This window comes from Hemitrygon akajei, chromosome 17, assembly GCF_048418815.1.
Source record: "Hemitrygon akajei chromosome 17, sHemAka1.3, whole genome shotgun sequence".
Taxonomy (NCBI): Eukaryota; Metazoa; Chordata; class Chondrichthyes; order Myliobatiformes; family Dasyatidae; genus Hemitrygon; species Hemitrygon akajei.
The window spans coordinates 56,462,891-56,480,411 of NC_133140.1; the positions used below are offsets into that span (position 1 = coordinate 56,462,891).

Here is a 17,521-nt window from a genome sequence, read left to right on the forward strand (position 1 = left end):
GTCCATGAACACTACCTCACTATTCCCCTCTTTATTGCCAGGTTTTGTAATTTGTTATGCCTGTACTGTACTGCTGCCACAAAACAGTAAGTTTCATGATTAATGTCAGTGATAATAAAAATGATTCTGAAATTGAGCTATAATACCGTAACAGAAAAATGATTTAGCACTAGCATCCACAATGTAGCTGAATGGAGTGCTATTTAAATGGCCATTATGCAGCTGATATTTAATTTTGCAGATTGCTGTGGGGTAGGATGGAACTGCCTTCTTATTTGGGGGATTGGTCCAAGATGATCTGATATTACTTCAGTACTTTTGCCATGAATACATTTTTAGTGTTCATGCGGGAGTTCTGTGTGAACTGAAGCTGCAGGACATCTTCCAGAGCGTATAAACATCAACTGATCATACACATGCACATCTGTAATGGCTCTCCTTGCTATTCCACTGCCTGTCCTACCAGTTTAATGAAGTAGTCTTGCCTTGAAAGATGCCTGTTGTCTGAGCTTGCATGACTTAAGCCTAATCTACTGCATTATGTCTAAATATGTTGGCTTCTGCCTGTGCTGCAACAGAAGTTTGTCAGACAAGTAATGGAATCCCATCTTCTGTCACTTGTGGTTCAGCAGCAGAGGACTGGGCTTACAATTCTAATTGGCTATTTAAAATCAGAAAGACACAATGTCATTGTTTTGGTGAGGGGAGGAATTGAGGAAGAAATGCATGCTTAAAACATCTGCATTGTATAATGCACGGAGTTTTGTGGTCGAAAGGAACTGAAAATGAGAAGAATGAATTGTGCCTCTGCACTTTCTCTAGCATAATCACATCCTCGCTACAATGCAGACTCAAATCTCCAAAAGCACCCAAATCAGTATTTTTGCAAAGTTGCAGCATTACCTCTCCCTGTTATATCTAATGCCCCGACCTGTGTCGTTTTCACCACCCTAATGACCTGTACTGTCACATTAGGAAGCTATGGGATTGAAACCCTAGGGGGTGGTGGAATTAGATACATTTAAGAGACTTGAATAGGCCAGTGGGATTAGTACAGATGAACAAAAAAGGGTTGGCACAGATGTGGTGGTTAAAGAGCTTGTTGCTATGCTGTGCAACTCTGATGCTCATCTTTGAACTTTAGAAATGTTCCGTTCATTTTCTTAAGGAGAATGAGGGGAGATCTTACTGAGGTATACAAAATTCTGAAGGGTACAGGTAGGGTGCATCCATGCAGGCTTTTTCTCTTTGGGTTGGAAGAAATAGAACTAGAGGTCATAGGTTTAGAGTGAAATGGGAAATGTTTAAGGGGAAACTTCTCCCAGTTGTGGTTTGAGTCTGGAACAAGATGTCAGTGGAAGTGGTAGATGAGGATTCAAATACCGTATAACATTTCAGAGAAGTTTGGATAGGTAGGTATGTGGATGAGGGGGCTGTGGACGGCTATGGTCCAGGTGCATGTAGCTGGAAAAAGGCAGAAGACCAGGCCAGTACAGGTTAGATGGGCTGAAGGGCCTGTTTCTATGATGTAGTGCTCTATGATTTACATTTTGGACAAAGTGGGTTTTTATATTAATAACTTCAAGGGCAACCTCATATTCTCATTCTTGATTGAGAGCAGTCATATTTTCATGATTGGCTGTTTGGTGAATTCTGTTTTTTGTTGTTTACAAACATGTGATATGATGACATTTCACAAGCCAAGCCACATTATTACAATGTTGGACTCTTGTGTATGATGCTGTCTGGGCAGATTTGATGCCATTTTTCCTCCCAAAGTAAAGTGAAAAGGCAGAAAACAAGTCAGAAAGCATCTCTGGAAAGAGGAACATAGCCAACATTTCAGCTCAAAGACTTGAAACATTGACATTATATCACTTTCTCTGATCTGTGAGTGTTTCCAGCATCTGTTGATTTTGTTACTAGTATCCAGCATTTTTTTTAAAAATCTGTGCAATTCAGTGAAGGAACACAGATTGTGTGCTCCATGGACTTTTTTTCTAATTGTGTTTTTCCTTCTCAATTTTGAATAATTTATGTTTAATTTAGTGTTTTCCTCTACATCCTCTACATAGCACCATCCAGAGACAGAGAAGCAGTTTCAGCGACAGGTTACTGTCGATGCAATGCTCCTCAGACAGGATGAAGAGGTCAATACTCCCCAATGCCATTAGGCTTTACAATTCAACTGCCAGGACTTAAGAACTTTTTTTTTAAAGCTATTATTAATGCCTTTGAGTTAGTGATTTAGATGCATATCATATTATTACTGAGTTAAGTATTGTATGTAATGAGTTTTTGCTACAACAAGTGTATGGGACATTGGAAAAATGTTGAATTTCCCCATGGGGATGAATAAAGTATCTATCTATCTATCTATCTATCTATCTATCTTCTTGTGAATGTTGTCTCTTATGCGATGAGCCTGTGGTGCTGTTGCAAGCAAGTTTTCTCACTTGCACTTGATCATACATGTTTTTGTGCATATTAGGCTCCTGTAGGAAATGTGACAGAAGAAAATACTCCATGTCAACTCTTTGAAAGATACTATGTATAGGAAAAGCTGCTGTTGACATACATGATTTACAAGTTGCTGGTTCAAGTTGGTGACTCACCTTCAGTTAAGATCCACCTACCTGGCCTTCCTTTGCTTGAAGCCAGTGAGTATTTTAGAGCTGACACAACTTAGTCATGTATGAAAGGAAAGAATTTGCAGAGTTATGGGGAAAGGGTAGGGTGTGAAATGTCAAGACTGTTGTTGCATAAAGTTTTGTAGATTTAACAGGCCAAATAGTGCCTCCTGTGCCTCGAACCATTCTTTGATTTTGTGATCTTTTTTAAAAAAAATTTTTTATTAGTTTTTCAAAACATTTTACAAAATTAAAAACCCCAAACCCCAAATCCCAATGGGGAGCATTAATACAGAGCAAGATTAAGCATACAATAACAATATGCTACAAACGAAGAGAATTTAACAAAAAAGCACCTAAATTAAAGACAAGTGAGCTTAGTGTCCTCCCCAATCCCCACAACACAAGAAAAAAACAACAACTCCAGACCAACCACCACACAGTATAAAGAGTATAAGTCCGGACAGTCAAACTCCCAGACTGTGAATACACTTAGTAACAGAGGATAATAATGCCTACTACCAGAAAAAAAAGGGAGCTGAAAGCAAGGGACCAAAAAGAAGAAAAAAAAAAGAAAAAAAAACCCTAGTCAAGAAGAAGGTTATGAAAGTACTCGATAAAAGGTCCCCAGACCTTATGGAACTTTAGATCCGAATTAAGAACTGAATAATGAATTTTTTCGAGGTCCAAGCAGGCCATAATGTCGTTAAGCCATTGCGCATGAGTGGGTGGGGCAACATCTCTCCATCTAAGGAGGATCAAGCGTCTCACCAGGAGAGAGGCAAAGGATAGTATTTGGCATTTGGTCGGACCCAGACATAAATCTGTCTCGCCCCAAAAACCGAACAGAGCAATTAAGGGGTTAGGTTCTAGGTGCTGATTCAGAATACCCGATAATGTAGTGAAGACATCTTTCCAGAATTTCTCCAAGCTAGGACAGAACCAGTACATATGGATGAGGGAGGCCACGCCCCTCTTGCATTTATCACAGAGCGGACTAATGCCAGGGTAGAATCGAGATAGTTTAGATTTAGACATATGGGCTCTATGAACAATCTTAAACTGTAAGAGGCAATGGCGAGCACAAAGGGAGGTTGAGTTAACCGATTTGAGAACTGAGTCCCAGCTCTCCTCGGATAAGGAGATATTTAAATCCTGCTCCCAGGCCATTTTGATTTTATCCACAGGGGCCCGTCGTAAGGCTGCTAGTTTATCTCAGATAATTGAAATTAAACCTTTACCTAGTGGATTAATGGAAAGAAATAGGTCCATAGCATTTTTCGCAGGCATTTCAGGAAAGTTAGGAATTAAAGGAGCAGTAAAGTGTCGGATTTGGAGATATCTGAAAAAGTGAGCGTTAGGCAGGTTGAACTTAACGGAGAGCTGCTGAAAAGAAGCGAAGCGATTATCAATGAAGAGATCTTCAAAATGTCTAATGCCCTTCCTGTACCAAACATGGAATGCTGAATCGTACGTAGTAGGTAAAAAAAGGTGATTATGTGCGACAGGGCTAGAAACTGAAAACCCCTGGAAACCATAGCATTTCCTGAACTGAGCCCATATATGCAAAGTGTGTCTAACCAGAGGATTAGCTATTGATCTGGGCAGACTGCTAGGGAGTGCAGAGCCAAGAAGTGCAGATATGGATAATTCTTTAGTGGAGCTCAACTCCATTGCCACCCAGTTAGGGCACTTGGGTTGACCGTGGAAGAAAGACCAGAAGGCAGCACAACGTATATTAGCTGCCCAGTAATATAAGCGAAAGTTATGTAAAGCCATGCCACCCTCTTTTTTAGATTTTTGGAGGTGGATTTTATTAATTCTAGAGCGCTTATTCTGCCACAGATATGACAAAATAATAGAGTCTAAGGAATCAAAAAAAGATTTAGGAATAAAAATTGGGATAGATTGAAATAAGTATAAAAATTTGGGGAGAACATACATTTTAACAATATTAATACGACCTACCAAGGACATAGATAGAGGTGACCATTGTACCAGACTCTGTTTTATAGCATATGAAAGATTGACAAAGTTTTCATGAAAGAGATCTTTAAACTTCCTTGTGACTGTAATTCCAAGATAAGTAAATTGATTATGGACTACTTTAAAAGGGAGATCACGAAATATTAGTTCTTGTACTTCTTTATTAATTGGGAAAAGTTCACTCTTATGTAAGTTGAGTTTATAGCCAGAGATCTGGCTAAACTGGTAAAGAAGTGAAAACATTAGAGGTAAGGATGTAGACGGATTTGAGAGAAAGAGTAATAAGTCATCAGCATAGAGAGAAACTTTATGCTCAACACCCCCTCTCCAAATCCCGGTCAATTCAGGACAATTTCGAAATGCTATCGCCAGAGGTTCTATAGCCAAATCAAAGAGAAAGGGACTTAAGGGGCATCCCCGACGGGTGCCACGTTTGAGATTAAATACTTGGGATTTCTGAAAATTAGTTAGAACAGAAGCAGTAGGACACAGGTACAGCAATTGGATCCAAGAGATGAAACTTTGGCCGAGGTCAAATTTTTCTAAGACTGCAAAAAGGTAGTTCCACTCTATACGGTCAAATGTTTTCTCCGCATCAAGGGAGATAACACATTCAGGAGTCCCAGTTGGAACTGAGTATAAAATATTAAATAGATGCCGAATGTTAAAAAAAGGGAGACGGTTTTTAATAAAGCCTGTTTGGTCATCAGAGATAATGGAGGGAATAACGGTTTCTAATCTATGAGCCAACACTTTAGCTAAGATCTTTACATCAACATTGAGCAGAGAGATCGGCCTGTACGAGGAACACTCTGTTGGGTCTTTGCCCTTTTTTAAAAGAAGAATAATAGATGCCTCATTGAAAGAGGGTGGCAATTTGCCGTAATTAAATGAGTCAGATAATACTGAAAGTAACTGAGGAGAAAGAAGTGAGGAGAATGATTTATAAAATTCCACAGGGAACCCATCAGGTCCAGGAGATTTCCCTGAGGACAGTGCAGAAATTGCAAAAGATATTTCTTCTGGTGATATAGGCGCATTGAGTTTGGCTTTGAAATCAGATGAAAGTGAGGGGATATTCAGGTTCTGTAAAAATTGATCCACAGAGATATTGTCATTTAGGGATTCAGAGGAATAAAGCCGAGAATAAAAATTTTTAAATGCGTCATTAATTTCTAAATGATCCGATGTAAAGTCTCCGTTCTCCTTCCGGATCTTTGTAATATGTTGTTTGGCTTTGGAACGCCTCAGCTGATTGGTTAGGAATTTACCAGACTTATCCCCATGAATGTAAAAGCGGCTCTTGCTTTTGAGAAGTTGGCGTTCGACAGGTTGAGTGGACAGAAGGTTAAATTTAGTTTGGAGTTCAACGTGCTTCTTGTATAATTCAGGGTTCTTAGTTTGGGCATATATTTGATCCAAATCTTTAATCTGGTTAATGAGGTCTGCTCGATCTGCACGGGATCTTCTATTGAGATTTGCTGTGTAAGAGATTATTTGACCCCTCAGATATGCTTTCATGGCATCCCAGACAATCTGGGATGGCACTTCAGGTGATGTATTAGTGTTAAAATAAAAGATTATCTGGTCCTTAATAAATTTTACGTAATCATCATCCGATAGTAAAGTTGAATCGAACCGCCAGTGTTTGTTCCTCTGAGGGAGACCAGGAAAGTTCAGAGAGAGGGTAATTGGGGCATGGTCAGAGATCAGTATGCTCTGATAGTCACAAGAGTGGGCAAATGGGATAAGTTGGTTATTGAGTAAGAAATAGTCAATTCTAGTGAAGGTATGGTGAACATGTGAGAAAAAAGAATAATCTCTCTCCGTAGGATGGAGGAAACGCCATATATCAGAGATACCAAAATTAGAGAGAAACGATTGAATAGCTAAGGCAGATTTAGTAGGTGATCTGGTAACAGAGGACGATCGATCCAGTTTAGGATCCAACCAACAGTTGAAGTCACCACCCAATATAAGAGAGTATGAGTTTAAGTCTGGTAGTGAGGAAAAAAAACGTTCAAAAAAGTTAACATCATCAAAGTTGGGGGCATACAGGTTTGCTAGTGCAACTTTAGTGTTATATAGTTTACCAGAAACAATAATAAAATGGCCATTTGTATCAGATATTTTATTATGGAGTTCAAAAGGAATATTTGAGTTAATAAGAATGGAAACTCCCCTAGCTTTAGTGGCAAAGGATGAATGAAAATGCTGACCCGCCCACTTTGACAGAAGCCGGGAGTTATCAAAACAACGAATATGAGTTTCTTGGAGGAAAGCAATGTCAGCTTTGAGTTGTTTAATATGTGAGAATACCTTCCTCCTTTTAACAGGGTGGTTCAGTCCCTTTACATTCCCGCTCACGAATTTAAGTGCACTTGCCATTATCAATTACTAATGCATAAAAGGCAGCAGGCATATAAAAAATCAAGCAGTACAATAGCAGTCTGGGAGCAGAGATGTAAACATAGATTCGTAAGGTCAAAATATAAATATGTCCTAAGCAATAAAGAGATGTTGGAACTGGAAAATCACCCCATCCGCACAACCCAAAACTAGACGGCTACCAAAACAAGTAGCTAGCTCTACCAAAAAAATTAACCCAAATACAACTTCCAGATCTGTGTCATTAACAACAGTTCCGTATAAATACTATAGCAAATAATAACTAGTTTATGCACTAGAAAACATAACTACAGATTAGAACACCTTCTGCAGAAATATACAACTTAATACAGAGAAAATCGGAAGAAAACCAGAACTAACCTACCCGCGAAAAATTATAGAAGAATAAAGTAAGAGAAAGGGAAAAAAAAGGTAAGAAAGAAAAAGAAAAAAGAAGGGGAAGGGGAAAATTATAAATTCAAGACGAGTATTTATCAACCATTTACAGAGAAGGGAGAGAAAAGTTCAGAGATTAGAAAAAAGGGGTGAAGAAAAGAAAAAGATAAAATAAATAAATATTTAAAGCAAAGGAAAAATAAATCAGCAGTTGAACTATGAACCGACAACAGGGAGGCCTTCACTAAAGACTTCGAACCTCCAAAACAAGTTAGAATTAGTTGTAGAACTCTGTAGGTAAAGTTATACAAGAATAAAAATAGGTTACACACACACCAAATCCCGGGAGAGATTGTCAACAGCCCTTAAAGTTTCAGTGAATAATGTCTGAGTGATTCAAGTGAATTCCGAGTCCAGAGAAAGTAATTTTACTACGAGGAGTACTTATCCACCATTTTAGGAGGTCCGATCAGATTCCGAAGATGACTGGATAGCCGGAAGACTTGCCACAAACGCTTCAGCTTCCCTCGCTGATTTGAACCACTTGAATTTCCCGGTATTAAGCTTCATTCGTAGATCAGCAGGGTTACGAAGGGAAGGTTTGAAACCACGATCAAAAAGCACTTTCATTACGCCTTTAAACTCAGCGCGCATCTTTAAGGTCTGGGGTGCAAAATCTTCCACAAAGCGAATGGTTGTATCCTGGAAAGAAAAAGAACCTCTGCAACGTGCCTCCACAATCAGACTGTGTTTTACCTGGTATTGATGGAAACACAAGACTACTGGTCACGGATGGGAGCCCAGAATTCCGGGGGGAACGTAAACTCTGTGTGCCCATTCGAGCTCGGGCGGCTTCGGAAGCAAATCTTTCCTGAATAACTCACAGAGAAACTCAGCGAAAAACTTCACGGTTGGTCCCTTTTCAGTCGCCTCTGGTAATCCCAGAATTCTGATGTTGCAGCGTCTGCTACGATTTTCGAGATCCACCATTTTGGAAAGAAGTTTATTAGATTTTTCCTCTAAGCTGGAACAGAGAGTCTCCAAGTATCGAACACGAGTTTCTAAATCTTCAGAAGTTGAATCGATGCGAGATAAGTGTTCAGCATGTTTGTCCACTTTATCGTTGATCCGATCCAGTTTGTCTTCTATCTGTTTGAAAGCAGTTTTAAATTCCTTTAAGATTTCGTCTCGGAGCTTTCCCAGCGCAACCATCGTCTCGTCCGACGGGGTCATAGCTTCTTTTCTCCCGGATTTAGAACTCTTGCTAGACATTGTAAGTTAGATATATTCACAGGCAAGTAAGAGATACCGAAATAATTCCTAAGGTTTAAAAAATGGAGACATTTAGTGCAAAGGTAGCGACAGTAACGGAACAAAAGTTTGGAGCAGCTAAACAATCGCCATCTTACCGGAAGTCCCTGATTTTGTGATCATTTGTATACAATGACAGACATTTCTAAGCAGATCAGCCAAAATAGATTTTCATAATAATATCTTCATTTCTATGTGGCAAAATAAAACATAAGAGGAAAGAGTAGGCTATTTGGCGCTTGAACATACGTTAACATAATGGCGGATCTATCTGGGCTCCATTTGCTTTCATACACTTATCCCTATTTCAATCTGTTTTGACTGAGTACAGCAACATTCAACTGATTGTTCTATAGGTTTTCTATGTTTCTAACAAAGTCTTCACTGGTCTCTGGGGTAGAAAAATTCTAAAGATTCATGAACCTCCGATTGAAGAAATCATTGATCTCGGTGCTAAAGTATATACCACTTATTCTGAAACTTTGGCCCCTTAGTCTAAGTCTTCTCAACTAGCAGGAAAATTGTTTCATCATCCAGTCTGTTAAGTCCTTTAAGAATTTTGAAGTCTTGGTGAGATTTATTCTTATTCCCCTCAACTCGCAAGAATATATTCACTGTCTGCTTAATTTCTCCTTACAGGATAACCCTGGAAACATATGATAAACCTAACAACTATATTACTCTGTGGCAAGTACATCATTTCACTGATTATTGGAGCTTTATATCAAAGAAGATAATGTAACATTTTGCCATCTTGTGTTCCGTCAACCATGTTCTTGCTCACTAATTCAGTGTATCCTCTTGAAGTCTCTTTAATGGTTTCTCTATGTTCACAGTCTTATATATTACTGATATATTCAGGAGATTTGAATATATGACCTTTTATCTCCTTAACCAAATCAATAGTAAACATTTTGTGAAAGTTTGGGTCCAGCACCAATCCCAATGGTACTTTATTTGCCATAGCATTCAGCCTGAGAAGGATCCTTTCTGATATATAACCAATTTTCTTTCTGTGTCAAAATATTATCCCCAGTTCTGTGTGCTCTAACCTTATTCATCAACCTTGTATGTGGTGAGAAGCATCCAAATAAAGGAAAACTTTACAGTCCAGCAGGTTTAGCACTTGGATAGTGTGAGACAAGCAGATTTTGAATTATTAGTTGTTATTCCAATTAATGCTCCATTACAATTTTACTCTCTAAGTTTCAAGGGAACACAGAAAACGGAACCAGATGAACTTCGAGAGAGCAAGGGAACTGGGGCTCCAGTGTCCATTAAAGGGAGCTTGGCAATCCTAGTTGCTTAAAAGGACTACACAATCAGTGAGATTTCAAAACAAATAGCTGATTCTCAGAGTTTCACTGCACCTGTCTCCACTGCTTCTCCCTTTTCTACTTTACTGTTTACATCCTTAAAGAGCTCCAGTAGGTTAGTCAAATAAATATTTTTATTCATAAATACATGTTGACTCTTTTCAATCTTAGTATTCTCTTGAAGATATTTTGTTACCTCATCTTTCATTACAAAATTGAAGCATTTTTGCTATCACTAATGTTAACTAACAGATCAGTTGTTCTCTGTTTACTCTCCCCACATTTTATTTTCAATGACTTGGTCACAATTGCCGCACTCCAGTTTCTCAGACACAATTCTAGAGTGCATTTTTAAAAAAATGACAGGGCCCCCACTTCCTCCTTCAAGGCTTTGGAATGTAGACCATAAAGCTCTTTAGATTTATTGGCTCCTATTACCAACAACTATTCTAATGTGTTCTTCCTAGGCCACTGATTCTCGAATAAAGTACCAAGCACCTTCCCCAAGAATGAACCTTCATTTGACATGAGTGGGGTAACAAAATCATGGGAATTGTGAATGAAAAATTTATCTTACTGTTCTTGGCATACTTTAACTCACAAAAATACTGTTGTGATAATTAGATTTAAAAAGACTGAAATTAACCTCAGACTGAAATTAACCTAAGAGAAAATCTGCAGATGCACAAAATGCTGGAGGAACCTACCAGACCAGGCAGCATCTATGGAAAAAAAGTACAGTCAATGCTTTGGGCCGAGATATTTTGGCAGGACCCGAGAGAAAAAAAAGATGAGTAAATTTAAAGGTTGGGGACAGGAGAGAGAAGCACAAGGTGATAGTGAAACCGGGAGGGGGAGGGATGAAGTACAGAGCTGGGAAGTTGAGTGGTGAAAGAGATGCAGGGCTGGGGAAGGAGGAATCTAATAGGAGAGATCAGGAGGCCATGGAAGAAAGAAAAGGGGAGAGGAGCACCAGAGGGAGCAAATGGGCAGCAAGGAGATAAGGTGAGAGAGGGAAAGGGGGATGGAGAATGGTAAAGGAGATGGGGAGGGGGGTTGGGGGCATTGCTGAAAGTTCGCGAAATCAGTGTTCATGACATCAGGTTGGAGGCTACCCAGACGGAATATAAGATGTTGTTCCTCCAATCTGAGTGTGGCCTCAACGTGACAGTAGAGGAGGTCAAAGATCAACATATGGGAATGGGAAGTGGAATTAAAATGGGTGGCCACTGGGAGATCTCGCTTTTTCTGGTGGACAAAGCATAGGTGCTTGCTAAAGCGGTCTTCTAATCTATATCGGGTCTCATTGATATATAAAAGGCCACACCAGGAGCACCAGACACAGTGTATGACACAACAGATGCACAGGTGAAGTGTTGCCTCACCTGGAAGGAATGTTTGGGGCTCTGAATGGTAGTGAGCAAGATGGTGTAGGAGCAGGTGTAGCACTTGTTTCTCTTGCAAGGATAAGTATCAGGAGGGAGATTGGGGGGAGGGACAAATGGACAAGGGAGTCACCTAAGGAACAATCTCTGAGGAAAGCAGCAAGAAGAGGGGGACGGGGAAAGATGTGCTTGGTGGTGGGATCCCATTGGAGATGGTGGAAGTAGCAGAGGATTATGTGCTGGACGCAGAGGCTGGTGGGGTCGTAGGTGAGGAGAAGAGGAACCCTGTGCCTGGTAGGGTGGCCGGTGGGTGGGGTAGAGGCAGATGGGTTTGAAATGGAAGAGATGCAGTTGAGGGCAGCATTGATGGTGGATCCCTTTCTTTGGAAAAGGGAGACATCTCCGTCATTCTAGAATGAAAAGCCTCATCCTGAGAGCAGATGTGGTGGAGACGGAGGAATTGAGAGAAGAAGAAAGCATTTTTACAAATAACAGGGTGGGAAGAGATATAGTCCAGGTAGCTGTGAACTTATAGTAGACATCAGTAGATAAGGTGTCTCCAGAGATACAGACAGTGCGGATTAAGAAAGGGGAGGGAGGTGTTGGAAAGGGACCAGGTAAATTTGAGGGGAGGGTGGAAATTGGAGGCAAAGTTGTTGAAGTCAGCAAGCTCCACATGGGTGCAGGAAGCAGCACCAATGCGATGTAGCATAGGAAAAATGGGGGATGTACACCATTGTGGGCTGGAACGTAGACTGTTCCATGTAGCCGACAAAAAGGCAGGCTTAGCTGGAACCTATGTGAGTACCATTGTTACACCTTTAGTTTAGGAAGTGGGAGGAGCCAAAGGAGAAATTATTAAGAGTGAGGACAAGTTCCACTAGACAGATGAGAGTGGTGGTGGATGGAAACTGGTTGGGTCTGGTGTTCAGAAAGAAATGGAGAACTTTGAGGCCTTCCTGGTGGGGGGTGGAGATGTATAGGGACTGGACATCCATAGTAAAAATAAGCTGCTTGGGATCAGGGAACTTCAAATCATTCAAAAGATCCAGAGCGTGTGAAATGTCACAGATATAGATAGGAAGTGACTGAACTAGGGGGAATAAAACAGCATTGTGGTATGCAGATATGAGTTCAGTGGGGCAGGAACAAGCTGAAACAATGGAAAGTAACCTGATTGTCTTACAATTCAGGCAGTATTTCTGTGTTATCTTCTGTGAAAACAGACAGTAATTCTTAATTTTTTCTTTGGCTATTTCCATGTTTTCCATTACAAATGTTCTTGGCCCATATTATCCTTTGCTAACTTTATCCTTTTGACTTGCCTGTATTCAGTCTTGCAGTACAATTTGCTTTTCACCAGATTGCTTTAATATTCTATATTGTCCTTCTTTATCAATTTCTTAGTCTTACTTTCCTGGCTCCTTAAGTGCACCCTACACTCAGGCCCATGATTATTTCTGGAAACTTTGTAAGCTGTTTCTTTGGATTATCCACTATCTTTAATTTCTCTTGTCATATACAGATAAATCACATTTTGATTCATCAAAAGATATGATTTTGGCAGCTTCAAACATTGCCTTTATATCATCATAACTTTCAATATGTTATCCAAATCAACCACAGCCATTTATCGTCTCATGCCTTCATCGTATCCTCATTTAGATGTTAGACTCCAGTTTTGCATTACTTTATTCTATCTCTTTCAAGCTCAAGGTAAATTCTGTCATGTTATGATTGATCAATGCCAAAAGCCCCTTGGCAACAAAATTAATGGATCAAATAGAAGCAAACAGACATCCCCAATTAATCATTTTTCATTGCACGGAACAAGACCTAAAATAACATTTCTCCTTGTTAGTTCCTCAACATATTGATCTAGAAATGCATCTTGTATAAAATCCATAAACTTATCTTCTATCCCATTGCAGGAAATTTAATTTGTCTAATCTGTTTGCAGATTGAATTCCCCCTTCATTTCCGTTTATTACTCCTATGGCATACATTTTTAATTTACTGGTGTATTTTGTGCCCAATATGACACTTCTGTTTGATAGCCAGTAATAAACTCCAATTAGTGTTTTCTTTCTCTTGCTTTTGGTTAGCTCATCCAAAATTGATTCAAATTCTGTAATATACTGTGTCAAGTCAAGATAATTTCTCATCACTACACTGATTTTCTCCTTTACTATAAGTGTCTTCCCAACCCATTTTTCCCTGTCCTTCCTCATAGCAATAATTAAAAACCCTGGGAATTTTGATGTGCAGCTCTAGTCATCGTGCAGCCATTTTTCTGTAACAGCAGTTAGATCATGCCTGATTGTAATTTTTCCATAATTTACTGCATTTACTTTGCCTTATTTACATTGTCACTTTAACATAATTTTGCATTACTTTGCACTTTTACCTTATGGTATACATTTGTCATACGTTTGGTAAAGGGGACCAATGGTGGATAATTTGAAGCAGGAGGGCACTCTACACTGGGAGAGGGAGAGATTAAAAATGTCTGTAAACACACCTGCCAGTAGTGCTACACACATCCTGAGTACTTGCCCCGGGATGCCGTCCGGTCCTGCAACCTTGCGACTGTCCACTCGTTGGAAATGTCTGCGTACCTCAGCCTCAGAGATGACCAGGTTACAGGTTGTAGTGGTGGCTTTCCTTGGAGGCTCAGAGTTAGCAACATCGAACTGAGCGTAAAAGTGATTGAGCTCATCTGGGAGAGAGGCCGCGATGTTGGCAGCACCACTATGTTTTGCTTTGAAGTCTGCAACGGTATGCACCCTTTGCCACAAATCATATGTGCTATTGTGGTGAACTACATATACCTGTCTGGACACACCCCCTGCTGACTGCTCCTGTGGCTCCACCCACAGACCCTGGTATAAAGGCGATTAAGGCCTGAGACCGGCCCTCAGTCTCGAGGATGTAGTAATGTGGTCAACTACTGCTTGTTCTTTCTTCCAGTCAATAAGAGCCGATATCTCGCCTTCACGTCTCGGAGAGAGTTATTGATGGCGCATCAATTTTATTGACTGGAAGTTTTAAAACATGGAAAGCGTTTTATGTTCGGAAAGATTGGATTTGGACCCCCAAGCCCCTGAAGCAGCTCTTGCCTTTGAACTCTGGCTTGCATGCTTCCAATCATACTTGGAGGAGGTTAGTGCAACTGAACCCGCTGTTATGCACCGAATTCTCCTCTCGAGGGTCACCCCGAAAGTTTACTCACTTATCAGAGGCCTGCCGACCTACGAAGGGGCACTGGACGCCCTCAAAAGACAGTACCTGCAGCCGGTGAACACCGTCTACGCAAGACATCGCTTAGCTACGCGACAACAGTGGCCTGCAGAGTCGAGCGCCGAGTTTCTCCAAGCCCTACAGACACTTGTGCGAACTTGCGACTGCAAAACTCTCACGGCGGAACAGAATGCGGAGCTGCTAGTACGAGACGCCTTTGTTACAGGAATCAGGTCAGTGTACGTACGCCAATGGCTGCTGGAAAATGCCGATCTTACCTTACGGTCGGCGATCGAGACGGCCGACACGCTGGAGGCTGCTCTGCACAACGCTGACGCTGTCCAGCCACGCGATCCCCCGCTGATTCTGTGGACACCTCAGACCCCGCTGTCGCCGGTTCCCGCGAGCGAATTCGCCAACGACGCTGCCAGTCACGATTCCACGAACTCCCCGAACCCGACCTCAGCTGCTGCCAGTCGCAAGCCCGCACAATGTTACTTCTGCGGACTCGAAAAGCACCCCCGAAAACGCTGCCCGGCCCGAGAAGCGACCTGCTCCAGCTGCGGGAAGAAGGGCCATTTCGCCAAGGTCTGTAAATCTAAACCACGAGCGGGGTCGAGCAGCGCTGCGTGTGAGGCATGGGGGCCGCCATCTTGGATGCCCGGATGGGGGCGGCCATCTTTGTCGGCGCCAACATGCCCCGCCCCCTACCCACGGGTGCTTACCAGGCACCAAGACAGCAGTTCAACTCTGGCCACCGTAACCCTCGACCAAAGCGCCCCACACCAGCTTGCAAGGTCAATGATGGACATCCTGGTGGAAGGGCACAGGACTAGCTGCCTGTTTGACACGGGCAGCACTGAGAGTTTTATTGACCCGGACACAGTGCAACGCTGCGGACTTGTGACACGGCCGGTAAGCCAGAGGGTCACCTTGGCTTCTGGGTCGTATTCCACAGACATCCGGGTGGGTTGTGTAGCGACATTGGTGGTGCAGGGCACAGAATATCGAGCTTACATCGCTGGAGATCAGAAAAGCAGCTAAGATCTGCGCAAAGCTATCAAGGCTGCAAAATAGCAATATAGGGAGAAGATAGTCAAGATTCACAATGACCCTTTTGCCGGCGAGATAGTGCCTCCAGTGCCTAATAGCTTCCACTATGGCCTATTCTTTCTCCACCGCGGAGTGCCAAATTTCAGGGCCTTGAAGGGTACGAGAGAAGAATGCTACTGGCCTGCCTGCCTGATTGAGGGTAGCAGCAAGCGCGAAATCGGACCCACACATCCCCGTCTGGATAACATTACCATCTGTGGTCGCGACTGGCCGGATCACGACGCCAACCTCCAATGATTTTTTCAAGTGGCCAAAGCCCTGAACCTTACTTATAACAGGGACAAGTGTGTGTTCGGAACCACCCGACTCGCTATCCTTGGGTATGTCATGGAGAATGGGGTCATTGGTCTCTCGATGGCAGGAGGTCCTCCCCGAGGCACTCCACTCTATCCGCTCCCTGTTATGTACGTCCACCAATGCCACCCCTCACGAGCGCCTATTCTCTTTTCCCAGGAAGTCTGCCACTGGGACCACCCTACCGGCTTGGCTGACATCCCCAGGGCCAGTGCTGCTCCGGAAACATGTGAGGAGCAATAAATACTCCCTGCTGGTCGAGAGGGTTCACCTTCTACATGCGAACCCCCAGTATGCTTACGTGGTCTTACCTGATGGGCGGGAGGACACGGTCTCCGTCCGCGACCTGGCGCCCGCAGGAGCAGCAGACCACTACCCCGAACACTCCACGGTAACTATGAACCCTGTACCCGAGGTGACACCGCGCACACCGAGCCCTACACAGACTCCTCACGACACTCCTATACCGGGCGTCTCGCACGCACATATACCAGGCATGAGGGATCACTGACGCCTAGTGGGCTGACACCTCCAGTTAGGCCGGGACCAGCACAACCACTGTCTCTGGTGCAAGCACCACCAGCACCTGTGCAATCACAGCCGGTGCTACGTAGATCGCAGCGACAGATTCGACCACCTGATAGACTTAACCTGTAAATATACTTGTAAGAAACTTCGCCCCATGGGGACCCTCTTTTAAAACAAAGGGGGGGGGGTGAATGTGGTGAACTACATATATCTGTCTGGACATGCCCCCTGCTGACTGCTCCTGTGGCTCCTCCCACAGACCCCGGTATAAAGGCGATTGAGGCCTGAGCCCGGCCCTCATTCTCCAGGATGTAGTATGGTGGTCAACTACTGCTTGTTCTTTCTTCCAGTCAATAAAAGCCGATATCTCGCCTTCACGTCTCAGAGAGAGTTATTGATGGTGCGTCAGCTATTCATTGTGAATCTTGACTCACTCTTCTCCCTATATTGTTATTTTGCAGCCTTGATAGCTTTGCGCAGATCTTAGCTGCTTTTCTGATCTCCAGTGATGTAAGCTCGATGTTGCGTTGTAAGTGCTGCTCGCACAGAACTATTGATCCAGGGTTTCTGGTTTGGGAAGACCTTGACTGACTCCTGGGGGACAACATTGTCAATGCACTTCCGGATGAGGCATGTGACTCCATCAGTGAACTCTGAGATATCCACATCATGGAAGACATTCCAGTCAACGTCATCGAAGCAGTTCTGCAGCTCGGAGGCCGATTGGTCGGACGAACAGTGGATGGTTTTAACCATGGCCGCCTTTTGTTTCAGCTTCTGCCTGTACGTTGGCAAAAACAGGGTCGAAGAGTGATCTGATTTTCCAAAAGCTGGGCAAAGCAGAGCTTTGTAAGCACTGAAGAAGGGAGTGTAGCAATGGTCAAGTGTCTTATCTCCGCGAGTGCTCACCTGGATGTGCTGACAAAACTTTGGA

At 42.5% G+C, this 17,521-nt stretch overlaps 1 protein-coding gene across 8 annotated transcripts in view; it reads left to right on the forward strand.

Moving 5' to 3' along the window:
• znf469 (zinc finger protein 469) overlaps positions 1-17,521 on the forward strand; it is a 465,067-nt gene that overhangs the window by 73,170 nt on the left and 374,376 nt on the right. For 4 of the 8 annotated variants that reach the window (XM_073070178.1, XM_073070186.1, XM_073070182.1 and 1 more), the window contains exon 1: positions 9,923-10,142. The exons of the other annotated variants lie outside the window; for them this stretch is intronic. The gene's annotated coding sequence lies outside the window, so the exon portion shown is untranslated. Of the gene's footprint in view, positions 1-9,922; positions 10,143-17,521 lie in introns of those variants that run through there. 8 annotated transcript variants of the gene reach the window in all.